The sequence below is a fragment of the Lepisma saccharinum genome, chromosome 1 (genome assembly GCF_977018435.1).
Source record: "Lepisma saccharinum chromosome 1, izLepSacc3.1, whole genome shotgun sequence".
NCBI classification, from domain to species: domain Eukaryota; kingdom Metazoa; phylum Arthropoda; class Insecta; order Zygentoma; family Lepismatidae; genus Lepisma; species Lepisma saccharinum.
Window position 1 is genome coordinate 141,005,142 of NC_139229.1, and position 12,626 is coordinate 141,017,767.

Below are 12,626 nucleotides of genomic sequence, written 5' to 3' on the forward strand. Positions count from 1 at the left end.
TGGGATCCGAACCACTATGCAACGTGCCTTCACCGGATATCGAACCCGCACTGTCTGCTATGTGGAACATATGTGTAATAGACCATACCCTGAATATAGTTTGCTCTTTTTCGTTAACTTAAACGTCGTGAAACGGACAAGGAAATGAATTGAAAGAAAACACTCACGAAGATAGAAAGCTAAACGGGTCCAAATTTTGGATATATTTTTTTACTTAACAACATTGTACAAATTTGGAAAAAATAAAAAAGAATTGTCCGTCCTAATCGACTTTCGAACTCGGGCCGTCCGCTTCATAATAAACAACGCAGACCATTACACTGCAAACCTCAACATCATGCGAGCGTTTAGTTTGCCTATTTGAAGTACCAAAAGACTGAATATGGAAATAACTCAGCTCAAAGACTTGTATCGTGTCAATTGTGTGTTATTGTTTGCAAGAAATCTCTTTTTGTTCCTCCAGCATTGTATGCTACTCGTAAATCAGTTTAGAAGCAGCATCTCCCACGTGGTGGCTTAAGAGCACAGCTACTCATAGGTAGTTATGTGCTCCTGTTACTATAAGTCGAAAAGCTCGTGAATTAGTCTAGAAGGAGGATCTGCGACTTCACGTTAGTTATGTGATCCTGAAGCCTTAAGTTGAAATTGCATGGAAAAATGATGAAATGTCTTGGTTTTGTAGTACGTAGTTGACTAGGAAGTCACTAGATTCCATTAGTGCATGCTGAAGATATACTCCATGGTTCTTATGTGTTGCTGATACCTAGAGTTGAAATTGAGCTAAAAAAAAATAGTTGTTCGTCCGTCCATTTAGGTGGGCTAACTGGATGTTCTCCGATGGCGCAGAGGTAGCGTCCTCGCCTTGTAATCAAGGGGCCCCGGATTCGATACCTGGTGAAGGCACATGGTGGTTCGGATCCCACTTTAAACCAGTCGCGATTTTGCTGTGCATAAAGTGGATTTAAAACACCAACCATTATCCATGCTTTTATCCATTACGAAAATCATGATGGCCATTGTCCTTGGATGACAGGCGATCCTCACATCATCTTATGCAAAATAACTGAAATTGTGTTTATATCGAGTGTGCTCTTTTTGCTCCTGAAGAATTCTTTTCTCTTTCTGTGTTCAGTAGTTTCATTGCAGAAAAATACCACTGACATACACTGTGCAATGTTCAACATTTTGTGCAAATGAAAATGAACATCTATCCTGGATGCGATTTGTGCTCCAATTCCCTTCTTCCGCCAAGGTTCGTCTATGTTTTCCGATCTTAAGAAGATGTATACTGAAGAAATGAATTAGGAAAACAAATATTTCCGGACTATTATAAACTTGATAACCTCGTAAGTTATTGAATTATTCGTGACAGGTACGTTATTTTATGGTCTCTATGTAGGCTTAAGAATAAATTCGAGTTTTTATTAAAGTAATTATTATACGCTCCTGAAGAGAAGGTCTAAGGTAAAGAAAATATAAAAAATAACATACTTATGCTAAACATGCACCAGAAGATTCGCCTGTCACTAGAGTTAAACACAACTTTCAACTGCACCGCCCTCACACAATAGACAATTCAAATAAGTCTCGCGCATCTGCAAACATATTCATGACGTAGCGCAAAGTCAGGAAACGATAAGGAATAGTATCGTCCAGTATCTGTAAATAAAATCCAGCTCATACTTTCCGATACTAATACTACTGGTATCGGCCGATACTGGTACTCGACATCGGTATCCGATCAGCCCTAATATACATGTATATTATTTTTGTTAATTAGCTTCGCTTTCCTGCCACTTTTTGCTAATCGCGACGATGAGAATGAATGATGATGTAATGAAACTGATAGACTCTCAAAAAGAACACACGTGACCAGCCAAACAGTGCCACTCCCAGGAACAAAAATCTAGATCTGCCTATGCGTATGGCCATATTTGGGGGGGGGGGCAAAGTTAAGATACATAAATACAGATTTATTTCCGTTTGCTAACGTGGAAGGAGTTCAAGTAGTATTCTTAAAGCACAGACACTTGAGAAAAACCTTAATTGTATTTACAATTAAGTAGCTCTGAAAATACAAACATATCTATCAGGGTGCATTGAAATTTATTCGTAGGTAAAATATTCACTGTATTCTGATTACATAATTATATAATAATAGGTATAGAAAGTTCATTGAGAATTTGATTTCACATTCTGTTTAAAATACTTATTCGCACTATCCTTTATTGGAATTTAATTACGATGCATAACGAATGTTCATAAAATATGCGTGGGTGGGTGTTCGTGTGGTGTGTGTGTGTGTGTGTGAGAGAGAGAGAGAGAGAGAAAGAACAAGGCAACTTCCAGCCACAGCATTGCAATATCAAGTAGTACACACATGCTTGCAGGTATAAATGTTTTTAAAAAAATACTATCGCAGATTATATAAAACATATTTCAAAACAGAATATTTTCAACTTCTACTCAATTCTTCCGAAGGTGGTTCTTCATTTAACATAACGTTCAATGGAATTCTTCATGGCCTTAGTGTCAATATCCAGTGTATTCTTATATACATACTTGACACTGAGTTAATTCTCTACCATAGTTGCCTTACCTAAGGACAATTCAAACTCAAAATGAGTATGGGTAAAATGTAGAACATCCATGAAGAACAAAAGGAGACAATTTTATTGAAAGCTCCAGTAAAAAGTACACTAAATTGCAGGTGAAATAAGATATTCAAATTAATATGAATGAAATATTATGTAGGGTGATTATCATAACTTAGAGTAAAACACGTAGTGCTTTTTGCTAATATTTCAATTGTTATACTTTGCATGTGACATAGTGAACAAATTATTTAATCTTACTACTTTTTATCCAGAAATATCAGTTTTCTTTCAAGCGGTAGCGAAATATTAAATATTTGTATTCTTGGCCCAGATGAAGCTATAAAGCTTAAGAGTTATATATATCACGTTATAACAAAGTTCATGTAAATACCAAACTGATGCACGCAGTGGCGTAGCGCAGTTCTCTTGGGCAAAATATTGGGCCCCCCCTTACTGACAAAAATTATGATGCCAGAGTGGGGCGGACGTATAATTTTTAGCTAGTCCCCTTACCAACCCCCAAAGTTGTACAACAAATTAACTTTTACCCCAAATACTCCCATTTTTGTTATCGACTTATACATCAGTGTATTACCGCCTCGAAATTAAATCAGGATGGTCTGAATCTCTGATAAATAACTGGAAGAAGAATCTGGAAATATTTTCTCGTATTTCTCGCACTGCCAGGAATCTTTTTTGGAGGAGGGGAAAACTTCTCACTGCCAAATATTTTGTTCGTGATCATTTGTGTCTTTTGCTTGAAACATTTTTTAATGAGGTTACATATAATACACAGATATTTTTAAAAAATATTGTTGTGCAGGGAATTGTTAAGGGATAGTAAACACTAATTTCATGGACTTTGAGGTGGTTGGAGATAAAGCTGTGATAGGACCCTATTCACTGGAAATTTGCCGCTTGGAAGAACTGAATCACTCCCACCGACCTTAATATCATTATTCATAATTTTAACGCTGCCACTTCTTTTCGATAGACCATTGATCATATATTTCTTAAAGAAATAACCGTTTTATTAATAGATCATCAGTGCTGGAATTTGCATAAGCATCCTTCCACATACTGCATTGTCTTCCTTCTATCCCCAAACTCTGAACAAGGAAATTTGCAGACAGGAATTTTCACTTCGAACACTGCAGATTACAAAATCGTAACACACTGGAAAAGAAAAACTGGTTCGTCAGAAATGTCCACATAATTTCAATATGTGAGAAAAATGAACTTCACAAAATTACACAAAATAATGGACACGTATAACTCATACGCTGTATATCCTGCTTGGCAGAGGAAGGGATAATGGCCCTCAGTTCAGGTCAAGGTGGTAATTTCCCCTGGGCCCCACCTCCTACTGGGTTTTTTGGCCCCTTTGAAGTAAAACGTAACATGTGTAGAAAATGTGGGAAATTCATTTCAACTCTTATTTCAATATGAAAAGGCTTGGGGGCCCCTTGAAAATATTTAATGTTAAATTTTAAATATCACGTGTAACACTAATATTAGCGGTAAAAGGTCATGAATTACCAAGTTTGATGTTTATTGTGCAGCAATAAGGAATCCCCTGGTTAAGCAACTGAATCTCACTCTACACTACGTTTACGACAAACTGCGTAGCTATAACGGTATGAGATGAAGGATATTCTCCTATCGATTCAGGCCCGTAGCTAGAATTGATCTCCAGGGGGGGGCTCATGGATTATCAGGGGGGGCTTTGTAAACCAAGTCCAGTTTTCAAAAGTTTAACAGTATTAAATGAAGGTAAAATATGTGTGTGGTGGAGGGGACAGTAGGGGGTCATTAAGTTATATATATATACGAGTATCTTTCAAAATATCGCTTGAAGTGTCAATTGACTGCTACTGAAATAATCCTTTACCACACACTCTATACTACTACTTTTGATGATACAGCTATTTATATCACACAAGAAAAATGGACAGTATTCAGTCATGGTGACTAGCATACATTCCACTCCCTGGCCGAAACAATAAAACTCCCCTTTGTAATGTTGAACTTCGACGCAGATACCGAGGGAATTTCCATGATGACGTCGTGTCAAAGTTACAGATTTCTGTCTAATCGGGAGGTTGCAGCTCGCAACAGGGGCAGCGAAGGAACAGATAACGAAGCTGCATTATAAATGAACTTTCTAAAGTCTAGAGAAGAGAATCTTCTAAATACTTGCCGCTATTTAGACTTTTTATAAATAAGATGAACGAATATAATAGCTGCTGTTCATTCTCTGTGAATGTATCCTTCAAATTTGGGAGCAGAATAATACGTATATTCACTCTTCACTGCAAACAATTTACACAAATAGTTTTACCTAATGCCAAGGGGGTTGACGGCAGTGCCAGGGGGGGGCTGACGGAAGTTCCACGGGGGGGCTAAGCCCCCCCCCCGGCTACGGGCCTGTATCGATTGCTATCTGCCGAGCAAGTAAGTTAATTCTGCATTTCGGAGGGGACCCACATGATAAGTTACCCGGGCCCCTCCTGCTGAGAGAATGCACCACTGCACTGCACGAGAAGTCGTCATATCATGTTACTGGGAACCAGATTTCTGTTTCGCAAATCGATCTTTTTTTTTTTTTGGAAGCGACACTATCTGTGGAATTATATAAAATTTCAAGAGCACATTGCGGGGCCCTTATACCTCGGCCCCCCTCCCCGCATTACGGGAGATGCGGGGGCGGCAGCTACGCCACTGGACGCACGTAAAGTAACCCTGAAGACCGAATGTTCTGGATTCCTATCCCGGTCTGGGCATAAGTTTTCCATTCATCATCATTCATCCTCATCGTCGTGATTAAACGAAAGAGACAGAACAGCGATGTAAAATGAGAAAATAAAAGTAAATGACTTTACACGCAGGGTTTTTTATCAATTGCAAGAAGCAGGAGGCGACGAAATACTAAATAAACTGAACACTGTCATAAAACTCAAAAAAATATTTGAAGTAAGAAAATCATGATATTGAAATTTGCTATGAAATTGAAAAAAGTTATATACAATCACTCTCTTCTGGTGCCGTCAGTGACGCTAAGCCAACAAGAAATAGATACGAGGATGAAAATGAAAATTTCCCCACTTGACTACAACTTGGAGCACTAAACAGATTTCACAAAACAGCAGCTGTTTTCTTTGACGAATTACGTATGCAGTTTGTTTGTTAAGACTGAGCATATCACATGTGTTCAGTCATTGTCTTGGCATTGCATTCCTGCGATACGAAAGATACACAAACACTGCAATCTTAATGGAGTTTACTATTTCCTTTTGAAAAGGTTTGTTTGTGGTATGATTTCACGATTGCACCACCGCAGAGAGGAATGAATGTTCTACTGAAAGCGACAATCGCAGGTGAACAAGAGTAAAACACGAGAACAAAGAGTTGACATTCTTCCAGAAGTTATACATTGCTGCTGATTCATGCAGAACACATGCTCTCTCTCTCTCTGTGCCACTCCTTGTATTCATTGTGAGTACTTCCACGAAGTATGGATCAGCACCGGAATGATAACATGATTTCTAGAAACTGACGAACAAAGCTGTTGTGACTGCGGCCTTCCACGAGACAGTTTATCACTGGCCTTGAACCCTACAAATCACATTTTTCGAACCCGCTGTTCTTATGTATATCTAATGAGATAAAGAGAGGATGTCCAATACAAACCTGATAAATCTCCTCGCGTTACTAACCTACCAAAGTTCTCTCGACTCCACCAAGAGATTGTATCTTGGCTAGTGGCGGCGTAAGAAAAAAAAATGGTGGTAGAAATGTATATTTCGAGGTGTGAGAAACAGAGGAACGTACCTAACTTCAATTTACCAAATTTACAGGAGAGAGGAATTCTTAGGAATATATCTGACTCTCAAAAAGAGTCAGTAAACTGCATACGTTATCAACCTTACTGCTAAGGATATGTGGATCTAACTCCAAATGGAGGTCTTCATAGGAGATACGTTCAACAAAACCGAAAACCGCTTTTTGGAGTTGCGTCTCTGGTTCTCTTTCGATGATTTGAGTTACAACAGCATTTCTTTGATAATTATTTTTTTGTTTGCAGAGGAGGACGGAGTGTTTCTCTCTGGCGTCGTCACTGATCATGGCTCAAGTGTTGGGCGATATTGAAAAAAATATCAACCAGGCGATATCAACTACGCGATATATCGTCACGATATTTTGACGATATATATCGTGTCGGTGATATATCGCCACATTTTGGCGATATATATCTTGGAGACTATATATCACCGATATCACAGTACGGAAAGAATATCGTCACGATATCAAATTTCCCATATCGTCCATCCCTATCACAACCACATAGTAGGCGCCAGGCGGCAGATGCTTGCGCACCCTATGTTGTTATACTCTGTCCCGGGAATCTCTGGAGCAAGCGAACGAAAGCAAGTCTCTGCGCAAGTAGTGACTCGAGAGGGCTCTGCCAATGAACAAGTGCAAGGGAATGTAATTGCGTGGAGGGGAAAAATGGACTGCAGTTTCCAGCCTATTGCAGCAGCGTGTACTGCATCGCTCCGCCCCCTTGCGTTCTCCCATTATGCGCGGCCATGCTACAGTGATTACCGGGACAGAGTATAGGTCCACATCCCTTTCTGCACCGCAAATTGTCATCCTCACAATAATAATAATAATTAGAAATAAATAAAACCATCAAGCTTATTATAGCACATATTTCAATGACGTGGTCTGGTCTTGCGACGAACATCTTTTAAAAGCGAAGGTTAAAGATGTATAACTACGAAATATTATATTGGCCAAGTAGGTAATATTCACGTTTACAATTCCAGCTCATTCCGGAAAAAACCTTCGTTCTCTAGTGCACACCACAATGATTTTCTTCGACAATTCCTGTCGTTTCGAAGTAGGTAGCTATGCGTAAAATTCCTACCAGAGCATAAAATTGCTGTCGTTATTGCAAAATAAAATAAAATAAAAATTTTCATCGCTGATTTTATCTTCCCCCGTAGCAATATAATAGTCATTCCGCAACACAAATATTTTCATTAGATTGGAAAACGTAAACCATTGTAAAGCTTCACATTTCATAAACCCCGCATTAAATTCTTGCACAAAAGAGTCTATGCAAAGTCCATCCAAACATCAGGTTGAAGTAAACGAGTAGCAATTACATTGCTCAAGATCTAACTGTTACAGCTAGTTTGGGAAAATGTAATTCAGTTACGGTTACAGAAATACAGCAATAAATAAAAGCACGTTTGCCACCCAGCCCCTGTGGCCTAATGGATAAGGCATCGGTCTCCTAAACCGGGGATTGCGGGTTCGAGTCCCGCCAGGGGTAAGTATTTTTTTCTGGCGGGATTTTTTAGCATTGCTATCACGTGTTTGTTAGCAAATTATTGCATGGTCACAAATCTGAATGCTTTATTAATCTCAGTAGTGGCCGAGCAACCATCCGAATGCATGAACGATCGTTCCACACAGTGTATGGCTGAATGCTGAACCTCGTGCGTTCAGTGAACTGTTGTTGTCAAAACCGGGGGAACATTTCCTAAATTGTAAATGAGTAGAATTAACGCCTCAAAACATGTCATCAAAAGCGTAAAGGACAGAATTGCTGCTTCAAGTTAAAACGCCACCAGTCTGCCAGTCATGGGTGATAACTGATAAGTGATTAGATTCTCTCTTTCTTTTTTTCCTCTCTCTCTCTCTCTCTCTCTCTCTCTCTCTCTCTCTCTATATATATATATATATATATATATATATATATATATATATATATATATATATATATATATCTCTTTATCATTCGCATTTTCTTTCCGTCCCTCTTTCAACTTCTACCTTTTCCACCTTCTTCTGTTTTTTTCTCTTTTCTTTTCTCTCTGATTCTTCCTCGTTTCTCTACTTCTGCCTTTGTTCTCTTCCTTTCCCTACCTATATTTCCTTATCTTTCTAACATTCTCTTTTTCCTACTTCCGTTTCTCCCTTTTTCCTTCCTTATTCCTCTGCTTCTCAAACTCTTTCTCTCGCTTTCATCCAGTGTCAATGGTCCCACATCCTCCACTCAAAAGCACATTTTTTAACACATGTCTAACATGAACTTGTTATTAAGTGTAGAAAAATTACGTTGGCCTATTTTTCTTTATGAAAATGTCCAAAAGGGGTTACGGCAACCTAAACCGCACACATTAAATAAACATTAATTTTTGACTTGCCACATTGTTATCTATAGGCTATGCACATACTTAACAAAATCAACTATGACGCCAGGTGTCCCGGGTTCGAATCCCGGTCTGGGCATGTGTGTTCTTTGTTAGTGTTCCTTCATGAATTTCATCATGTCATCATCACTCATCCTACGACGCCATATATATAATCATGGGATTAAAAAAATCTGGACATTTGTATTTGTCTGCACTTTTGAAAATTAAGGAGTGAAACAAGTTTAATAAGTAAATGAGTAAACAACAGAAACAATAAAATGAAAATTAATATGAGAAGCGTCTTTTAAAAATATAATAATAATGCGTAATATGTCCTTCTCCGTGGCCGTGCGGTCTAAGGCGTTGTGCTTTGAACTCCGACTGCGGGACGGCATGGGTTTCGAGTCTCGGCCTGTGTACAGGACCGGTGGCAAGGGAGGAAATTGGGGAGCTACAAAAGAGGGAACTGACCCTGTAACAACTTCTCTCGATATGGCTAGAATTTCAGTCTACAATTTGACTTGCAATCAGAAATACATGTATATCGGAGAATACACAGGTGCCCCTGTGGCCTAATGGATAAGGCATCGGTCTCCTAAACCGGGGATTGCGGGTTCGAATCCCGCCAGGGGTACTTACCTTTTTTTCCAACTTGAGTTAATATATCTAAGAACTTTAGAGTTGAGAAGTAATGGAACACGTTACCGTTTCGCTGATTGCGTTGCTATATTACATGAGTATTTGTAATGATATGTGGCTACTTTACTTGCGTTATTTCGATTCTGAACTGGAGTAATTGGTTTACCAGGACGAGACACGGTTTTTCATGTTCTTTCAAACTTGTGCATTTGAAAAACTAAATATGCTGACCAAGGCACTGATTTATTTTATTAAAGACACAAACTAAACGTAACGTTTCAACCTTCTAGGAAGGTCTTCTTCAGACTCTGTATCTCTTCAGAGTCTGAAGAAGACCTTGCTAGAATGTTGAAACGTTACGTTTAGTTTATGTTTTTAATAAAATAAATTACTGCCTTGGTCAGCATATTTAGTTTTTCATATCATGGAAACAAGGCTTCATGGTGTTATAATTGTGCATTTGATGTTACAGTGAGAAAACATGCACTACAGTGAAGAGATCCCAGCCTTGTGTAAACTGTTAAACTGTTAAATGTAAAAGAAAGTAACGGAAACGATAATAATGCATTATTTATAGAAACACTCGCGTACAGGTACAGTCGTGTGCAGGAGTAACAATAAGCCCAGTGTCACGTGTGCTATACTCCCACGCGCAAGATTCCTGTACTCAAGGGCGCCCGCAGGATTTGTTTCTCAGGGGGGAGGGGGTGCAGAGTCATAGAAACTATTATTAGAAGTATTATCATTGCTAATATTACTGTTATTATTATTATTATTGCTATTATTTTTGTTACTAGTACTACTTTAAAATAATAAAATTCAAATTGAATTAGATCCCACTTTAAACTGTAGGTCCAGTCCCGATTAGCCTTCCTGTGCATAAAATGGACTTAAAACGCCAACTCAATCAATCAATCAATGAAATTGAATTGAAAATACTTTGGTGTTGTATACAAGTTCAGACTCGAGTCTAGATAGAAACTGGATTCGTATTGCTTTATTTCAATAAGCATCTATCACTTCGTTGATGAATAGTTCTTTTTCTTATTGTACTATTTAACATTGCACAGATATCAATCAGAGTCAGAGACCATTTAATCTACTGTCCTTCATGGTACCGCTGATCTATGTTTTTACGTGCCGAAGGATACTGTAGCATAATAATAATAATAATAATAATTATTATTATTATTATTATTATTATTATTATTATTATTATTATTACTATTACGGCCTGCAAGTCACAAAAAAAACAATATTTTTGTCATAAAATATAGGTACAATTTCAACATTCGCATGACATTAACTCTTTCCAGAAATCTAAGGAGGCACCCTTGCCTGTACAGCTGCAATTTCGTAACCAATAAGTTTCCCCGCAACCCATGGATTCGTTTACATTGCCTTCATTCTTACAGCTGACAGAGAATAGTCGCTCAAACGTGACTCGGTGGAAAGCTGTGTTTATTGCAGGCGCAAGAAGAGAGATTATCTGCATAAACCGCACGATCGACTCGGAGGTTGTCGCGTGACCTATCTCCGCAGAATGAAAATGCAGTGAGTGCTTTGTCGGGTAGCTGTAATGAATCACATCCTGAATGAACAAGGTCAGTGTGTGGGAATGACGTGCGGTGGTTTGAGGAGCGCATGTGAACGCATTTCCTCTACGGATTTACCCTCCTTCGGTTTTTTTTTCTTCGCCTAAATGTTGCACCAAACTTAAATTCAGTTGTGCTTTTTCTTACTTCTTCCCACACTCATTTTTTTCTACCCAGTCTCACTTGAAGGATGCGTCGTGGACGACACACTCCTTCCAGGACGTCTGAAAAAGACAATAGGTTGTCGATTATCACACGAGTAATTGGTGATGATCTTTTACCTTCTGCGATGCAGTGGCGGCGATTAAGCAACGGTGTGCATTTTTTTTTCGGAGCGAGCCGCATTCTGGAGGAGCGGCATATATAATAAAACATTTAGTAATTATAATTTGTCTTTCGTTTTGGAAGTTGTTTAAAGGCAGAAATGATAATCGGAGATCATTTTATGGGAGATTAGGGAAACAAGCTACTGACAACCTCTGCACCAGGATACGTAAAAATCCATTCCTTACAAACACGTAGGATTAATGAAAATGGTCATGGACGATTTGCCGCTGTACAAGGCAAGTTCATTATATAGTATCCAATTACTACGTTACGCAAAGTGAAGTGCAAGTGTGTGCGAAATATTACAGCTTCCCCCTGCGTACACCAGTGGCCGTGGGACATAATGAAGGCAAGTAATGCCTAATTAGGTGCAATATATTTAATGATAGTTTCTTCACAAGCAAGGTGCAAAATCTTTTTTGTGTGTCATCTTCGAATACAAGTTGCTCTTAAGTCCACTTTATTCACAGATAGGCCAACCGGGACTGAACCTACAATTTAACGTGGGATCCGAACCACTATGTGCCTCCAGCTGGTGTCGAACCCTGGATTCCTTGCTTACAATGTGACGAGGTTATCACTACGCCATGCGTGGCGGTTTTTTTTTCATTTCATAAATCCGCCCTACCAAAAATATGGTCGAAACTGCATCTAAGAATCCAGGACTATGGACAAAAATTTCGAAAGATTGTTTTGATTCCACTTTTATAGTTTTAAGTGGGATCCAAACCAGCATGGGCACCATTGGCAATCGAACCCTTGATTCTCGCTCTTGACGTCTAAAACCTGACAATAAATCTTTATTTCACAAAAATAGAAGACAATCTACAGCAATTCTTGCTCGCTCTTCTGTGCTAAGCGTTGGTTCAGTTACCTGCAACATAAATGGTACAGAATTAATTTTCCTTCCCTGTGATAGTTACCATTATACAATGGTTTCTACATGATGTATTGCCAACTTAAAAATAGATATAGACTTATCAGATACCCTGTATAATAATATACCGATTATTACAGTCTGTATTTTTTTTCTTCTGGTTGACTCATTACCAAATTATGATGCAGCTGCTCTGACTTTGCGGTTCACAGAATCACATTGGCATACGCACCCGTGATGCACTTGCCAACGCATGTCCCACAAAAACTGAGCCATAAACACAGTCGGGCAGGGACTGAAACACATGGCAGAAGCAGAAGCGGTGCAAAGCCTAGAAGACTCGGTTGCAAATTTACACTCACCTCATTTAGTGCTGCAATTCATT

General features: G+C 38.8%; 2 non-coding genes across 2 annotated transcripts; both read left to right on the forward strand.

Annotated features, from left to right (window-relative positions):
• The first annotated feature begins 7,865 nt into the window (after positions 1–7,865).
• Positions 7,866–7,938, forward strand: TRNAR-CCU (transfer RNA arginine (anticodon CCU)). Its single transcript has one exon. It is a non-coding gene; the product is annotated as a tRNA-Arg (tRNA).
• A 1,426-nt stretch (positions 7,939–9,364) lies between these two features.
• TRNAR-CCU (transfer RNA arginine (anticodon CCU)) lies at positions 9,365–9,437 on the forward strand. Its single transcript has one exon. It is a non-coding gene; the product is annotated as a tRNA-Arg (tRNA).
• Positions 9,438–12,626: the final 3,189 nt, after the last annotated feature.